The sequence below is a fragment of the Bufo bufo genome, chromosome 9 (genome assembly GCF_905171765.1).
Source record: "Bufo bufo chromosome 9, aBufBuf1.1, whole genome shotgun sequence".
Lineage (NCBI taxonomy): Eukaryota > Metazoa > Chordata > Amphibia > Anura > Bufonidae > Bufo > Bufo bufo.
In genome coordinates, this window is record NC_053397.1 from 8,263,226 (window position 1) to 8,277,508 (window position 14,283).

General features: G+C 44.2%; 1 protein-coding gene across 1 annotated transcript in view; it reads left to right on the forward strand.

Annotated features, from left to right (window-relative positions):
- Window positions 1-284: 284 nt before the first annotated feature.
- Window positions 285-14,283, forward strand: part of CNTN4 (contactin 4) — a 212,306-nt gene continuing 198,307 nt past the window's right edge. The window contains exon 1 of the mRNA XM_040406994.1: window positions 285-360. The gene's annotated coding sequence lies outside the window, so the exon portion shown is untranslated. The remainder of the gene's footprint in view (window positions 361-14,283) is intronic.

Genomic DNA, 14,283 nt, shown 5'->3' on the forward strand with positions numbered 1-14,283 from the left:
CTCCTCCATCCTCAGCCCTCCCTCCTGAGTGCATCCTCAGCCCTCCCTCCTGAGTGCATCCTCAGCCCTCCCTCCTGAGTGCATCCTCAGCCCTCCCTCCTGAGTGCATCCTCACCTCTCCCTCCTGAGTGCATCCTCAGCTCTCCCTCCTCCATCCTCTGTGCTGTAAGAGGAGGGATTTTCTCGCTCATCACCAGGTCTCTAAGTCTCTGACGTTCAATGTTGGTGCCCAGTCCGGCTCTCCTGCTCCGTGCCACCTCCGTGCCCATCTCCAGCCCCATCCTGTGCCCACCACCGCCTGCTCAGTGCCCGCATACACAGGGGGAGGAGGACCGGGAACCCGGGACCGGCGGACTGCAGGTGAGGAGGGCGGGGGAGGGGACGGAGGGCCACGCTCACCCGCTGCACGGTCTGCAGTCGGGGCCGGGGGTCTGCTCCTCCCGGGGGGCAGCGTCATCTACCTGTGTGACCCGACTACTGGGAAATAACCGACGTCTGTCTGTCTATACACCTGTATATCCATCTGTTGGGGGTTGTAGTCCTGCACTGCATGGGGTCCTCTGTTACACTACATTCCCCTCCACCTGCTCAGACTTCTCTGCAGGTTCCATTGTGTCCCCTGAGATGGGACAGGGTGAGGGGATGGAAAGGGTTAACTTCGTAGAGATTTGAGGATCAGAGGGAGAGGAGCGAAGACTCCCAGGGGAAATGATGGGAGTTTTAGTCACTCAGTTTGGTGACTCCACCACCAGTTGTAATGCTATTCCTATATAACCCAAGGCAATGACAAGCCCTCCGGCGATGGGCCACAGAACGTCGCACAGCGGAAACGCGTCCGCCGCCATCGCGGGCGACATTTATATCAAACCAGGGGCAACTGGACGAATGGACGAAGGTCTTCAGAATGGGGACACCAGAGGTCCAGTAATGAAGAGCTCTGCAACTCACTGGCCTTCTTTACTGTCTTCAAAATCTCTGCTTGCAGTCAGTGAATGGAATATGAGTTCTTCACCTCCAGAAGCTGCATACCTGTCCTGGTCATATCTAAACATGATCTCATGATACAGTCATTTACTATAATCAGTTCAGGGTCTGTGTAAATAAGAATTCTATTCACTGGCAACAAGCAGAGATGCTAACCATGATGACGATGCTAAACACTGGTGATCCAGTCATTTACTATAATCAGTTCAGGGTCTGTGTAAATAAGAATTCTATTCACTGGCAACAAGCAGAGATGCTAACCATGATGACGATGCTAAACACTGGTGATCCAGTCATTTACTATAATCAGTTCAGGGTCTGTGTAAATAAGAATTCTATTCACTGGCAACAAGCAGAGATGCTAACCATGATGACGATGCTAAACACTGGTGATCCAGTCATTTACTATAATCAGTTCAGGTTTCTGGACATGGAGCTCGTTGTCTGTGATGAAATGCTCTGCAGCTGTTTAATAGGATTTGTGTCCCAATTCTTCACCAATTTCATCCTCTGCATGCTGTCAGAGAATGGAATTCGTATCCACATCCAGAGGCTAAAAACCTGTCCTGATCACAACGCTGCTTCCAGACCTGTAGTGTTGTCAGTACAATGAACGTTTCCATCCACTGACAGCAAGCATAGATCTTTTTTTAATGCAATTGCAAGTTCGCATGGAGCATCGGTTTTCAGGAATGACAGGCAGTTGTGATGCGGTGAATTCCATCACTAATGAAGTCACCCAGCTTTCCCAGGCCTCTGAACGGTACATCTGCACCCCTCCATATTTAGGCTGCTTTGCCATTTAGGCGTCTGGGAAAGCTGGGTGTTGACCTCTAGACCCTCCAGAGCTCGGCCGCCCTGATGTGACATTCCCTTTAGGCCTATTGCACACGACCGTATGGCTTTTTCAGTGTTTTGCGATCCGTTTTAAACGGATCCGTTGTTCCGTTTTTTGTTTCCGTTTTGTTTCCGTTTCCGTTCCGTTTTTCCGTTCCGTTTTTCCGTATGGCAAATACAGTATACAGTTATTTCATAGAAAAAATTGGGCTGGGCATAACATTTTCAATAGATGGATCCGCAAAAAACGGAACGGATACGGAAGACATACGGATGCACTTCCGTATGCATTCCGTTTTTTTGCGGACCCATAGACTTTAATGGAGCCACGGAACGTGATTTGCGGCCAAATATAGGACATGTTCTATGTTAAAACGGAACGGAAAAACGGAAAAACGGAAACGGAATGCATACGGAGTACATTCCGTTTTTTTTGCGGACCCATTGAAATCAATGGCTCCGTATACGGACCGTATACGGACCGCAAAAAACGGCCAGTAAACGGGAAAAAAAAACGGCCGTGTGAAAGAGGCCTTAAGAAGTGATACAGGGGTCGTTTAAGACTGTGCGGCTTTTCATAGGGTCCAAGTGGAACTGTCATTCTGTTTTTTATTTGTGTAATCTGTAGGGGCCGTGATACTGAACATTTTTGTAATATACTTTAATTACCGAAATCGTACATTTCTATTAGAAAAATAGCTCTAAAGTGGCCCATTTTGAGCCTTCGCAGCGCTCCTCTGTCTTCTGTTTACATAACACAGTCAATATTAGTCTCCAATGTTATGTAAACAGAAGACAGAGGAGCGCTGCGAAGGCTCAAAATGGGCCACTTTGGAGCTATTTTTCTAATAGAAATGTACGATTTCAGTAATTAAAGTATATTACAAAAATGTTCAGTATCACTGCCCCCATATATTACACAAATAAAAAACAGAATGACAGTTCCACTTTAAGCCTGGACCGGTCTCTGGAACATGATTAGTCCTTGTAACCCATAGCAGTATCTGGTTCTGGAAAAGCTGGGTAATCATAACCAATATGGCTGCTGTTACAGCTCTAAGAGCAGAGGGCACCCAGCTTTCCCAGATGCTGAATGTATCACTTGCTACAACAATTCTACATGACAAGGCAGGTGAAACAATGTGGGAGACGTAATGTAATGGCAGCCATATTGTATATTATCCAACTTTTCCAGGAACAGATAGAACTAAGAAATGGATTTCAGGAGAAATATCTAATTTCGGGGGGCAGGGTGCTGCCAGTGCTGGTCCATACCCCAAGATCATACCGCCCAGTTGTACCGATGTAGCAGAGACTGTAAGTGCCTGGCCAGTCTGTCCTGCATGGCTCTGACCACTGTGTGCACCTCGTATGTGGACACGGTATGGCACTACTATTTTGGCCCTATATGACGATGGTATTCGAGCACTGTGTGGCACTATTATAGACATGACATGGACCTGTATGGCAGTTATCTTAAGGTGCTGTAGAGCATTGCTATTTTGGCACTATATGATAATATTATTCGGGCACTGTATGACACTATTGCTCGGGCTCTGTGTGATATTATTTATTTGACATGGGGCCTGTATGACACTGTTAAGTAAGCAAGAGATTCTAATAATAAGCTATGACACTAATATATGGGTTCTCTGAAACTATTATTTGAGCGCTGTATGACATTAATATTTGGGAACTGTATAACACTATTATTGTGTCACTATATGACACTGTTATGTGGGTACTATATGACATTGCTATTTGAGCACCACATGAAGCTATTTTTTGGGCACTCTATGACACTGTTATATGAGCACTCTATGACACTGTTATATGAGCACTCTATGACACTGTTATTTGAGCACTCTATGACAGTTATATGAGCACTCTATGACACTGTTATATGAGCACTCTATGACACTGTTATATGAGCACTCTATGACACTGTATTTGAGCACTCTATGACTATATGAGCACTCTATGACTATATGAGCACTCTATGACTATATGAGCACTCTATGACACTGTTATTTGAGCACTCTATGACACTGTTATATGAGCACTGTATGACACTGTTATATGAGCACTGTATGACACTGTTATATGAGCACTCTATGACACTGTTATATGAGAACTCTATGACTGTTATTTGAGCACTCTATGACACTGTTATATGAGCACTGTATGACACTGTTATATGAGCACTCTATGACACTGTATATGAGCACTGTATGACACTGTTATATGAGCACTCTATGACACTGTATATGAGCACTCTATGACTGTTATATGAGCACTCTATGACACTGTTATATGAGCACTCTATGACACTGTTATATGAGCACTCTATGACACTGTTATATGAGCACTCTATGACACTGTTATTTGAGCACTCTATGACTGTTATTTGAGCACTCTATGACATTGTTATATGAGCACTCTATGACACTGTTATATGAGCACTCTATGACTCTGTTATATGAGCACTCTATGACACTGTTATATGAGCACTCTATGACACTGTTATATGAGCACTCTATGACTATATGAGCACTCTCTGACACTGTTATATGAGCACTCTATGACAGTTATATGAGCACTCTATGACAGTTATATGAGCACTCTATGACTGTTGTATGAGCACTCTATGACACTGTTATATGAGCACCGTATGACACTGTTATTTGAGCACTCTATGACACTGTTATATGAGCACTCTATGACACTGTTATTTGAGCACTCTATGACTGTTATTTGAGCACTCTATGACTGTTATTTGAGCACTCTATGACATTGTTATATGAGCACTCTATGACACTGTTATATGAGCACTCTATGACTCTGTTATATGAGCACTCTATGACACTGTTATATGAGCACTCTATGACACTGTTATATGAGCACTCTATGACTATATGAGCACTCTATGACACTGTTATATGAGCACTCTATGACACTGTATATGAGCACTCTATGACACTGTTATATGAGCACTCTATGACACTGTTATATGAGCACTCTATGACACTGTTATATGAGCACTCTATGACACTGTTATATGAGCACTCTATGACACTGTTATATGAGCACTCTATGACACTGTTATTTGTGCACTCTATGACACTGTTATATGAGCACTCTATGACACTGTTATATGAGCACTCTATGACTGTTATATGAGCACTCTATGACACTGTTATATGAGCACTCTATGACACTGTTATATGAGCACTCTATGACTGTTATATGAGCACTCTATGACACTGTTATTTGAGCACTCTATGACACTGTTATATGAGCACTCTATGACACTGTTATATGAGCACTCTATGACACTGTTATATGAGCACTCTATGACACTGTTATATGAGCACTGTATGATGCTATTATTTGCTCTGTTTAATCCTGAAGTATCTTCATCCTCTGATGGTTGTTGGACTTGTTGTCCCTCCTCCCAGTGAATGCAGAAGGCAGTGTCCGGTATGAAACCCGGACGATTATTTGGCGGTTGTGGGGCGGGCGGCCGCGCTGATCCTCTGCTGATGAAATTGTCCGATCTGCTAAGCAGATTATTAATGTGTGAGCTGAGGAGGAGGCGCACAGGTTCATATATGTGGGTCTCAGAGATGAGCGGCGCCTCCGGTGACATGGCTGGGGGAAGGCACCGCTGGTTCCTCAGTGAATCTTACTTGTCATCTTTTTTATGAACATTTGGACTGTGATCATCAGTTTGAGGAAGAGGAACCCCGACACAGATCGGGGGGGTGAGAGGCCCTGTCCTGTCATAGGGTGAGGCTCCGGGTCAAGGGGGAATGTGAGGTGACGGGAGACGGGGGGAGGATTAGTCCTGGGAGGTATAAGACAAGGGTGTGAGGTTCCATGGCAAAGTGTGAGGTATGAGGCACAACAAAGCAGAATAGTTAACTGAACCCTGAGTATTTTGCCTGCCGTGCCTCATGCATCAGTGTCTCCTGTACCCCAAGTGTCAGTGTCATTGTCCTGTACCCCAAGTGTCAGTGTCATTGTCCTGTACCCCAAGTGTCAGTGTCATTATCCTGTACCCCGAGTGTCAGTGTCATTATCCTGTACCCCGAGTGTCAGTGTCCTTATCCTGTACCCCGAGTGTCAGTGTCATTATCCTGTACCCCGAGTGTCAGCGTCATTATCCTGTACCCCAAGTGTCAGTGTCATTATCCTGTACCCCAAGTGTCAGTGTCATTATCCTGTACCCCGAGTGTCAGTGTCATTATCCTGTACCCCGAGTGTCAGTGTCTCATTATCCTGTACCCCGAGTGTCAGTGTCATTATCCTGTACCCCAAGTGTTATTATCCTGTACCCCGAGTGTCAGTATCATTATCCTGTACCCCAAGTGTCAGTGTCATTATCCTGTACCCCGAGTATCAGTATCATTATCCTGTACCCCAAGTATCAGTATCATTATCCTGTACCCCAAGTGTCAGTGTCATTATCCTGTACCCCAAGTGTCATTATCCTGTACCTCGAGTGTCAGTTATTATCCTGTACCCCAAGTGTCAGTGTCATTATCCTGTACCCCGAGTGTCAGCGTGTCATTATCCTGTACCCCAAGTGTTATTATCCTGTACCCCGAGTGTCAGTGTCATTATCCTGTACCCCAAGTGTCAGTGTCATTATCCTGTACCCCAAGTGTCAGTATTATTATCCTGTACCCCGAGTGTCATTATCCTGTACCCCGAGTGTCAGTGTCATTATCCTGTACCCCAAGTGTCAGTGTCATTATCCTATACCCCAAGTGTCAGTGTCATTATCCTGTACCCCGAGTGTCAGTGTCATTATCCTGTACCCCGAGTGTCAGTGTCATTATCCTGTTCCCCGAGTGTCATTATACTGTACCCCGAGTGTCAGTGTCATTATCCTGTACCCCGAGTGTCAGTGTCATTATCCTGTACCCCGAGTGTCAGTGTCATTATCCTGTACCCCGAGTGTCAGTGTCATTATCCTGTACCCCAAGTGTCAGTGTCATTATCTTGTACCCCGAGTGTCAGTGTCATTATCCTGTACCCCGAATGTCAGTGTCATTATCCTGTACCCCGAGTGTCAGTGTCATTATCCTGTACCCCGAGTGTCAGTGTCATTATCCTGTTCCCCGAGTGTCATTATACTGTACCCCAAGTGTCAGTGTCATTATCCTGTACCCCGAGTGTCATTATCCTGTTCCCCGAGTGTCATTATCCTGTACCCCGAGTGTCAGTGTCATTATCCTGTACCCCAAGTGTCAGTGTCATTATCCTATACCCCAAGTGTCAGTGTCATTATCCTGTACCCCGAGTGTCAGTGTCATTATCCTGTACCCCGAGTGTCAGTGTCATTATCCTGTACCCCGAGTGTCAGTGTCATTATCCTGTACCCCGAGTGTCAGTGTCATTATCCTGTACCCCGAGTGTCAGTGTCATTATCCTGTTCCCCGAGTGTCATTATACTGTACCCCGAGTGTCAGTGTCATTATCCTGTACCCCGAGTGTCAGTGTCATTATCCTGTATCCCGAGTGTCAGTGTCATTATCCTGTACCCCGAGTGTCAGTGTCATTATCCTGTACCCCAAGTGTCAGTGTCATTATCTTGTACCCCGAGTGTCAGTGTCATTATCCTGTACCCCGAGTGTCAGTGTCATTATCCTGTACCCCGAGTGTCAGTGTCATTATCCTGTACCCCGAGTGTCAGTGTCATTATCCTGTACCCCGAGTGTCAGTGTCATTATCCTGTACCCCGAGTGTCAGTGTCATTATCCTGTACCCCGAGTGTCATTATACTGTACCCCCAGTGTCAGTGTCATTATCCTGTACCCCGAGTGTCATTATCCTGTACCCCCAGTGTCAGTGTTATTATCCTGTACCCCGAGTGTCATTATCCTGTACCCCAAGTGTCAGTGTCATTGTCCTGTACCCCGAGTGTCATTGTCCTGTACCCCGAGTGTCATTATCCTGTACCCCGAGTGTCATTATCCTGTACCCCGAGTGTCTGCGTGCTCCTCGTGTTGCTTCCTTGTGTTGTTTTCATTTTGTCTGAGTTTTGACAGCGGCTGAGGACGGATCATTTCTCGCTTATTTGTCTGCGTTCCAATGTCACAGAATTTTGGAAGACATGATGAAGGCGGTGGCGTTTCTGTTGTTTTGGGACTGTTATCGTCGCACAGATTGCTCGCTCTTCTTCGTTACTGCACAGACTTCACTATTTTGTGGCCCTCGTCCTCCGCAGACATTTCGTTTTTTTACGGTTTTCTTCTTTATAAACGGTTCTTCAGACTGTAAAATAAAATAATGGGTCACATTGTGGCAGGGAAAGATGGACGTAAAAGAGGACCTCAGGGCCGCTCAACCTCACCCCACAGTATGGATGCTGTCATGTGAGCGACCCCTTCATGTCTAAGACTACTTTCACACGAGTGTTATTGCTGGATCCGGCAGGGTTCTGCAAAAACGCTTCCGTTACTGATAATACGACCGTCTGCATCCGCTCTGAATGGATCCGGTTAAATTATCTTTAACATCGCCAAGACGGATCCGTCATGATCTCCACTGAAAGTCAATGGGGGACGGATCCGTTTTCTATTGTGTCAGAGAAAACTGACCCCATTGACTTGCATTGTGGGTCATTGTGGATCCGTTTTGCTCCGGAGCCCAGGACGGAAAGCAAACTGCAGCACGCTGCTCTCCGTTATGGGAACGGAACGGAATTGCATTTTGGAGCGCTCTGTTCTGTTCAGCTACGTTTGGCCCCATTGACAATGAATGGGGACAAAACGGAAGCGTTTTTTTTCCGGTATTGAAACCCTATGACGGATATCAATAGCAGAAAATAGAAACGCTAGTGTGAAAGTAGCCTAACACACCCCACTGTTCATAGTATGATATAAGACTCATCTTACAGACCTAACTTCTCACAGCTGAGAACCTGTTACAATGTATCCAGTCAAGACAATCCTCTGTGATATAAACATCCTGTACTCCAGACTGATACATTGTTACAATCCGGACAGGAGAGCTGCTGATGGGTTTAGCTGACAGACTATTCTCACCCTGAGCTGTGACAATTTTTAGATCTGTGGAGGGTTTTCAGCCTCTGTGAATGCAGCTCTGGATGTGACTGGAGGGAATCAAACAAAATATTTGCAGAGTGATTCATCCTGTTCCCCTTCATCAGTCCCCAGACTGGATGAGTGATTGCCTCCATACAGTGAGTGAAGAACAGGACCTGGAGATGTGCAATGTCCCGAGTCTCCAGCACCGACCGAGGCTGCAGCAATTTAATGATTTCCCACAATACACAGAACTGACCTCGACTTCTCATCTGTCTTCTCCAGTGAAAAGCGATCTTCACTTGTTTGAACGGAACGTGGGATCAGGGTCCTCACAAGGAGAAGAGGCTTTTTGGATATGTGTATTCATAATAACGCTCCCGATACATTGTTACCGTTAGTGACTGTCGAACGACATGGAATCTGGGCTGATCCCCTTTATAACAGCAGTATGGGACGGAAGGGACAGTGTCATCTGGGATTTACAGTGCCTGGTATCAACCCTGGAGGGGTCACCCCTAAAATAATGGGAACATTAAAGGACAGCTTCTCTGCATGAACTCCACCAGCAGAATAGTGAGTGCAGCTCTGGAGTATAATACTGGATGTAACTCAGGATCAGTACAGGATAAGTAATGTATGTACACAGTAACTGCACCAGCAGAATAGTGAGTGCAGCTCTGGAGTATAATACAGGATGTAACTCAGGATCACTACAGGATAAGTAATGTATGTACACAGTGACTGCACCAGCAGAATAGTGAGTGCAGCTCTGGAGTATAATACAGGATGTAACTCGGGATCAGTACAGGATAAGTAATGTATGTACACAGTGACTGCACCAGCAGAATAGTGAGTGCAGCTCTGGAGTATAATACAGGATGTAACTCAGGATCAGTACAGGATAAGTAATGTATGTACACAGTGACTGCACCAGCAGAATAGTGAGTGCAGCTCTGGAGTATAATACAGGATGTAACTCAGGATCAGTACAGGATAAGTAATGTTTGTACACAGTGACTGCACCAGCAGAATAGTGAGTGCAGCTCTGGAGTATAATACATGATGTAACTCAGGATCAGTACAGGATAAGTAATGTATGTACACAGTGACTGCACCAGCAGAATAGTGAGTGCAGCTCTGGAGTATAATACAGGATGTAACTCAGGGTCAGTACAGGATAAGTGATGTATGTACACAGTGACTGCACCAGCAGAATAGTGAGTGCAGCTCTGGAGTATAATACAGGATGTAACTCAGGATCAGTACAGGATAAGTAATGTATGTACACAGTGACTGCACCAGCAGAATAGTGAGTGCAGCTCTGGTGTATAATACAGGATGTAACTCTGGATCAGTACAGGATAAGTAATGTATGTACACAGTGACTGCACCAGCAGAATAGTGAGTGCAGCTCTGGAGTATAATACAGGATGTAACTCAGGGTCAGTACAGGATAAGTGATGTATGTACACAGTGACTGCACCAGCAGAATAGTGAGTGCAGCTCTGGAGTATAATACAGGATGTAACTCAGGATCAGTACAGGATAAGTAATGTATGTACACAGTGACTGCACCAGCAGAATAGTGAGTGCAGCTCTGGTGTATAATACAGGATGTAACTCTGGATCAGTACAGGATAAGTAATGTATGTACACAGTGACTGCACCAGCAGAATAGTGAGTGCAGGTCTGGAGTATAATACAGGATATCTCAGGATCAGTACAGGATAAGTAATGTAATGTACACAGTGACTGCACCAGCAGAATAGTGAGTGCAGCTCTGGAGTATAATACAGGATGTAACTCAGGATCAGTACAGGATAAGTAATGTATGTACACAGTGACTGCACCAGCAGAATAGTGAGTGCAGCTCTGGAGTATAATACAGGATGTAATTCAGGATCAGTACAGGATAAGTAATGTATGTACACAGTGACTGCACCAGCAGAATAATGAGTGCAGCTCTGGAGGATAATACAGGATGTAACTCAGGATCAGTACAGGATAAGTAATGTATGTACACAGTGATTGCAGCAGCAGAATAGTGAGTGCAGCTCTGGAGTATAATACAGGATCAGTACAGGATAAGTAAAGTATGGACCCAGTGGGGGTCATTTGCAAAGATTTTTACGCCATTTTTTGCTGATGGAGGCTTTGCTCCAGCTTTCAGCTCTGTGTGTCCATGGATCTGTGTTGCTCTGCTGACAGGGCTTCAGGTTGGATTTCTGCTGCCCCCAGACCCTGCATGTTTATCTGGAGGTGAACAGGTGCAGCAGTGATTTGCTTCCCTTGCAGGAGGTTAATACCATTCTGGGGAGATCTGGATTGAGACGTGTAAATCTGGATGTTCAGTGGGAAGCTATTAGTGCATCCAGGCTGACATAATGTGCAGAACAGGGAATGTGCACAGAGGAGCCGATATTCACTGAGCGCCGAAAATACATCACAGGTACCAATAAGATAGGAAGGCTCAGGGTGGGGGTTGGAGTCACGTGTGGATCTGAGTGGATCTCACATAATAGGCTTAGATACAGTGCGGGAGATTTATCAAACTGGTGTAAAGTAGAACTGGCTTAGTTACCCAGAGCAACCAATCAGATCTCACCTTTCATTTTCCATTGATCTCTAAAAAATGCACCAGTTTTGATAAATCTCCTCCATTGTTTTTTCTTTTCCATCGCAGTAAAAAAATGTCCTGTCCATTCTTGATGTGGATTCCGCATCCAAAATTCAAGTTGAAAATGGACAGGAATGAAAATCCACGGCAAATACCTTATCAAAATCAGACAGAGTAAGGCCTCTTGCACACAACCTTTTTGGCTTTTTCTGTATTTTGCGGTCCGTTTTTCACGGATCCGTTTTTTGTTTCAGTAGTGTTTTTGCTCCCGTTCCGTTTTTCCGTTTGGTTTCTTTTTTTGATCCGTTATTTGCGGATCTCAAACAGAAGCATACAATAATGTTTAAACAGTAAGTACATAAAAAAATTGGGCTGGACATAAAATTTTCAATAGATGGTTCTGCAAAAACAGAAAACATACGGATGCATTCCATATGCAGTCATTTTTTTTTTGCGGGACTATTGACTTGAATGGAGCCACGGATCGTTATTTGCGGGATGGCGCCAACCCCGGCGCGCGTTTCGGCGAACCTTCGTCTGGGGGTGGAGTGATCACTGCAGGACGCACACTAAATACTCATGACAACCAATCATAATGCTAGATACTAATATCACAAATTACACACACCTGGACAATAGAATTCCTATAGAGCAGGCCGCATATGTGTGACGTGACGTGTCACGTGACAAATCAGTCACGTGATTCATCAGCCGATCACATGATGCCTCTGGCAAATCCCACGATAGTCACGGGATAAATGTCAGCGGCATCTAATGAATAATAGCGCATGCGCAGGTCTGGCATAATCCCACTCAAAGTACATTGAAAAAACAAAATATAATTTAATGCCCTAATAAGTGATAACAAACATGATTATATAGATGGATAATAATAAAAATAATCAATGTAACAATGTGTGAAACCGTGGTGTAAATCCATGATATGTAACAATACCGTATCAAAAGTGATGAACAATAAATCGCATGATTACAAATATGTAATGAACTATAGATAAATATAAATAAAGTAAAAAAAAAAAGTGAAAAATATAAAATATAATAACCCAGTGAAAATAAAGTACAGAATCAAAAAATGATGAAATAATAATTTTTGATTAATAATACATTTTTGTCCAGGAATATGTTGCAATCGAGCCTAAAGGTGTATAAAAAGTGGTTAATTTCATACAATGATATCACAATCATAAATAATAAATAATTACATATGTTAATTCATAATAATAACGATTAAAACCTAATTAAAAACAAATGGCATGTGCTGACCCGGGAGGTGCCTAGAAGAAAGACGGAAAGCCAGAGGACTCATTTAATCCATTTGGACGCAGTGTGTTCAGTTTCCAAAGCATTTACATTCCAATTGAAAAAAGTTTCTTTGAGATGTCTCCACCACGAATATTTTTTGGTATACAATCTATTCCCCGAAGTTTCAAACCCCTGGGGTCTCAAGCATGATGTATTTTGAAATGTCTGGCAACAGGTTTATAATTAGTCACATCCCTTTCATTAAGAGCAGATGAAATATATCTCGAACATGCTCACGCACCCTGACCTTCAATTCCCTTGTAGTGAGGCCCACGTACACCTTTGGACATGGGCATTTTGCGTAGTAGACCACTGCTGTACTGGAACACGTTAACCGATGGGTAATTCAAAAGATCTTCTCACCAGTAACATCACAAAACTCAGTGGCCCTCTCCATATTGGTGCAACCCGAACACCTCCCACAAGGGACAAAGCTCCACTTGGGTTTTCCAATCCCAGGGAAAATCGGAGGAATCTGTTTTGTATACAGGCTCTTTACTAGATGATCTTTCAAATTTCTAGATCTTTTTGCCACCATCGAAGGGCCCGAAGCAACATATCTCGCAACAATCGGATCCATCAAAAGTACTGGCCAAAATTTTTCTAAACAGGTCTTCATCTCAGACCATCTAGAATGATAATTTATTTGCCCTAAGCGTCTGTTTTTTAGAATAAAGAAGAGCAGAGCGAGGGCACGATTTTGCCCTCCTATAGGCTTCTTTGATGGAACGTTGGCTATATCCACGATTGGAGAAATGCTGCTTCAGGTCACTCGCATACTCTTCAAAATTATGATCGGTGGAACATATCCTACGTCCTCTTAGGAACTGTCCAATTGGAATTGATCTGATCATCTGTGGAGGGGGAGATGAAGAAGCATGTAAAAAGGAATTCACAGTCGTGGGCTTCCTAAATACATTCGTTAAGATGGAACCATCTTCCCCCCTCCGAATTTGTACATCTAGGAAATTAATAGTATCAAATTTGTATGTCAACCTTATGTTCTTGGTGTTGTTATTCAACAATCTAAACAATTCTTGCAGATCATGAATATCGCCCTGCCAGATCATAAACACATCATCGATGTACCGCGCCCAAAAAATAGCGCGGTCCATCAATGGGTGTCGATCTGACAGGAAGAGATCCCTCTCCCACAGCCCCAGGAACAAATTAGTGTATGAGGGCGCACAAGGCGCCCCCATCGCAGTCCCCTGGAGCTGTAGGTAGAAGGACCCCTCAAAAACAAAAAAATTGTGTGTCAAAATGAAACCCAACAGATCCACTAGGAACATCCTTTTTTGATCATCTACATTCTCCCTTTTCCAAAAAATTCTACGGTCTGAATGCCACCCTGATCTCTAATGCTAGTGTAGGGAGACTCCACGTCACATGTCACCAAATACATATCCTCATCCAAATGGATCCGCAAAAAATCAGTAGTATCTTGTATACAGTCGTGGCCAA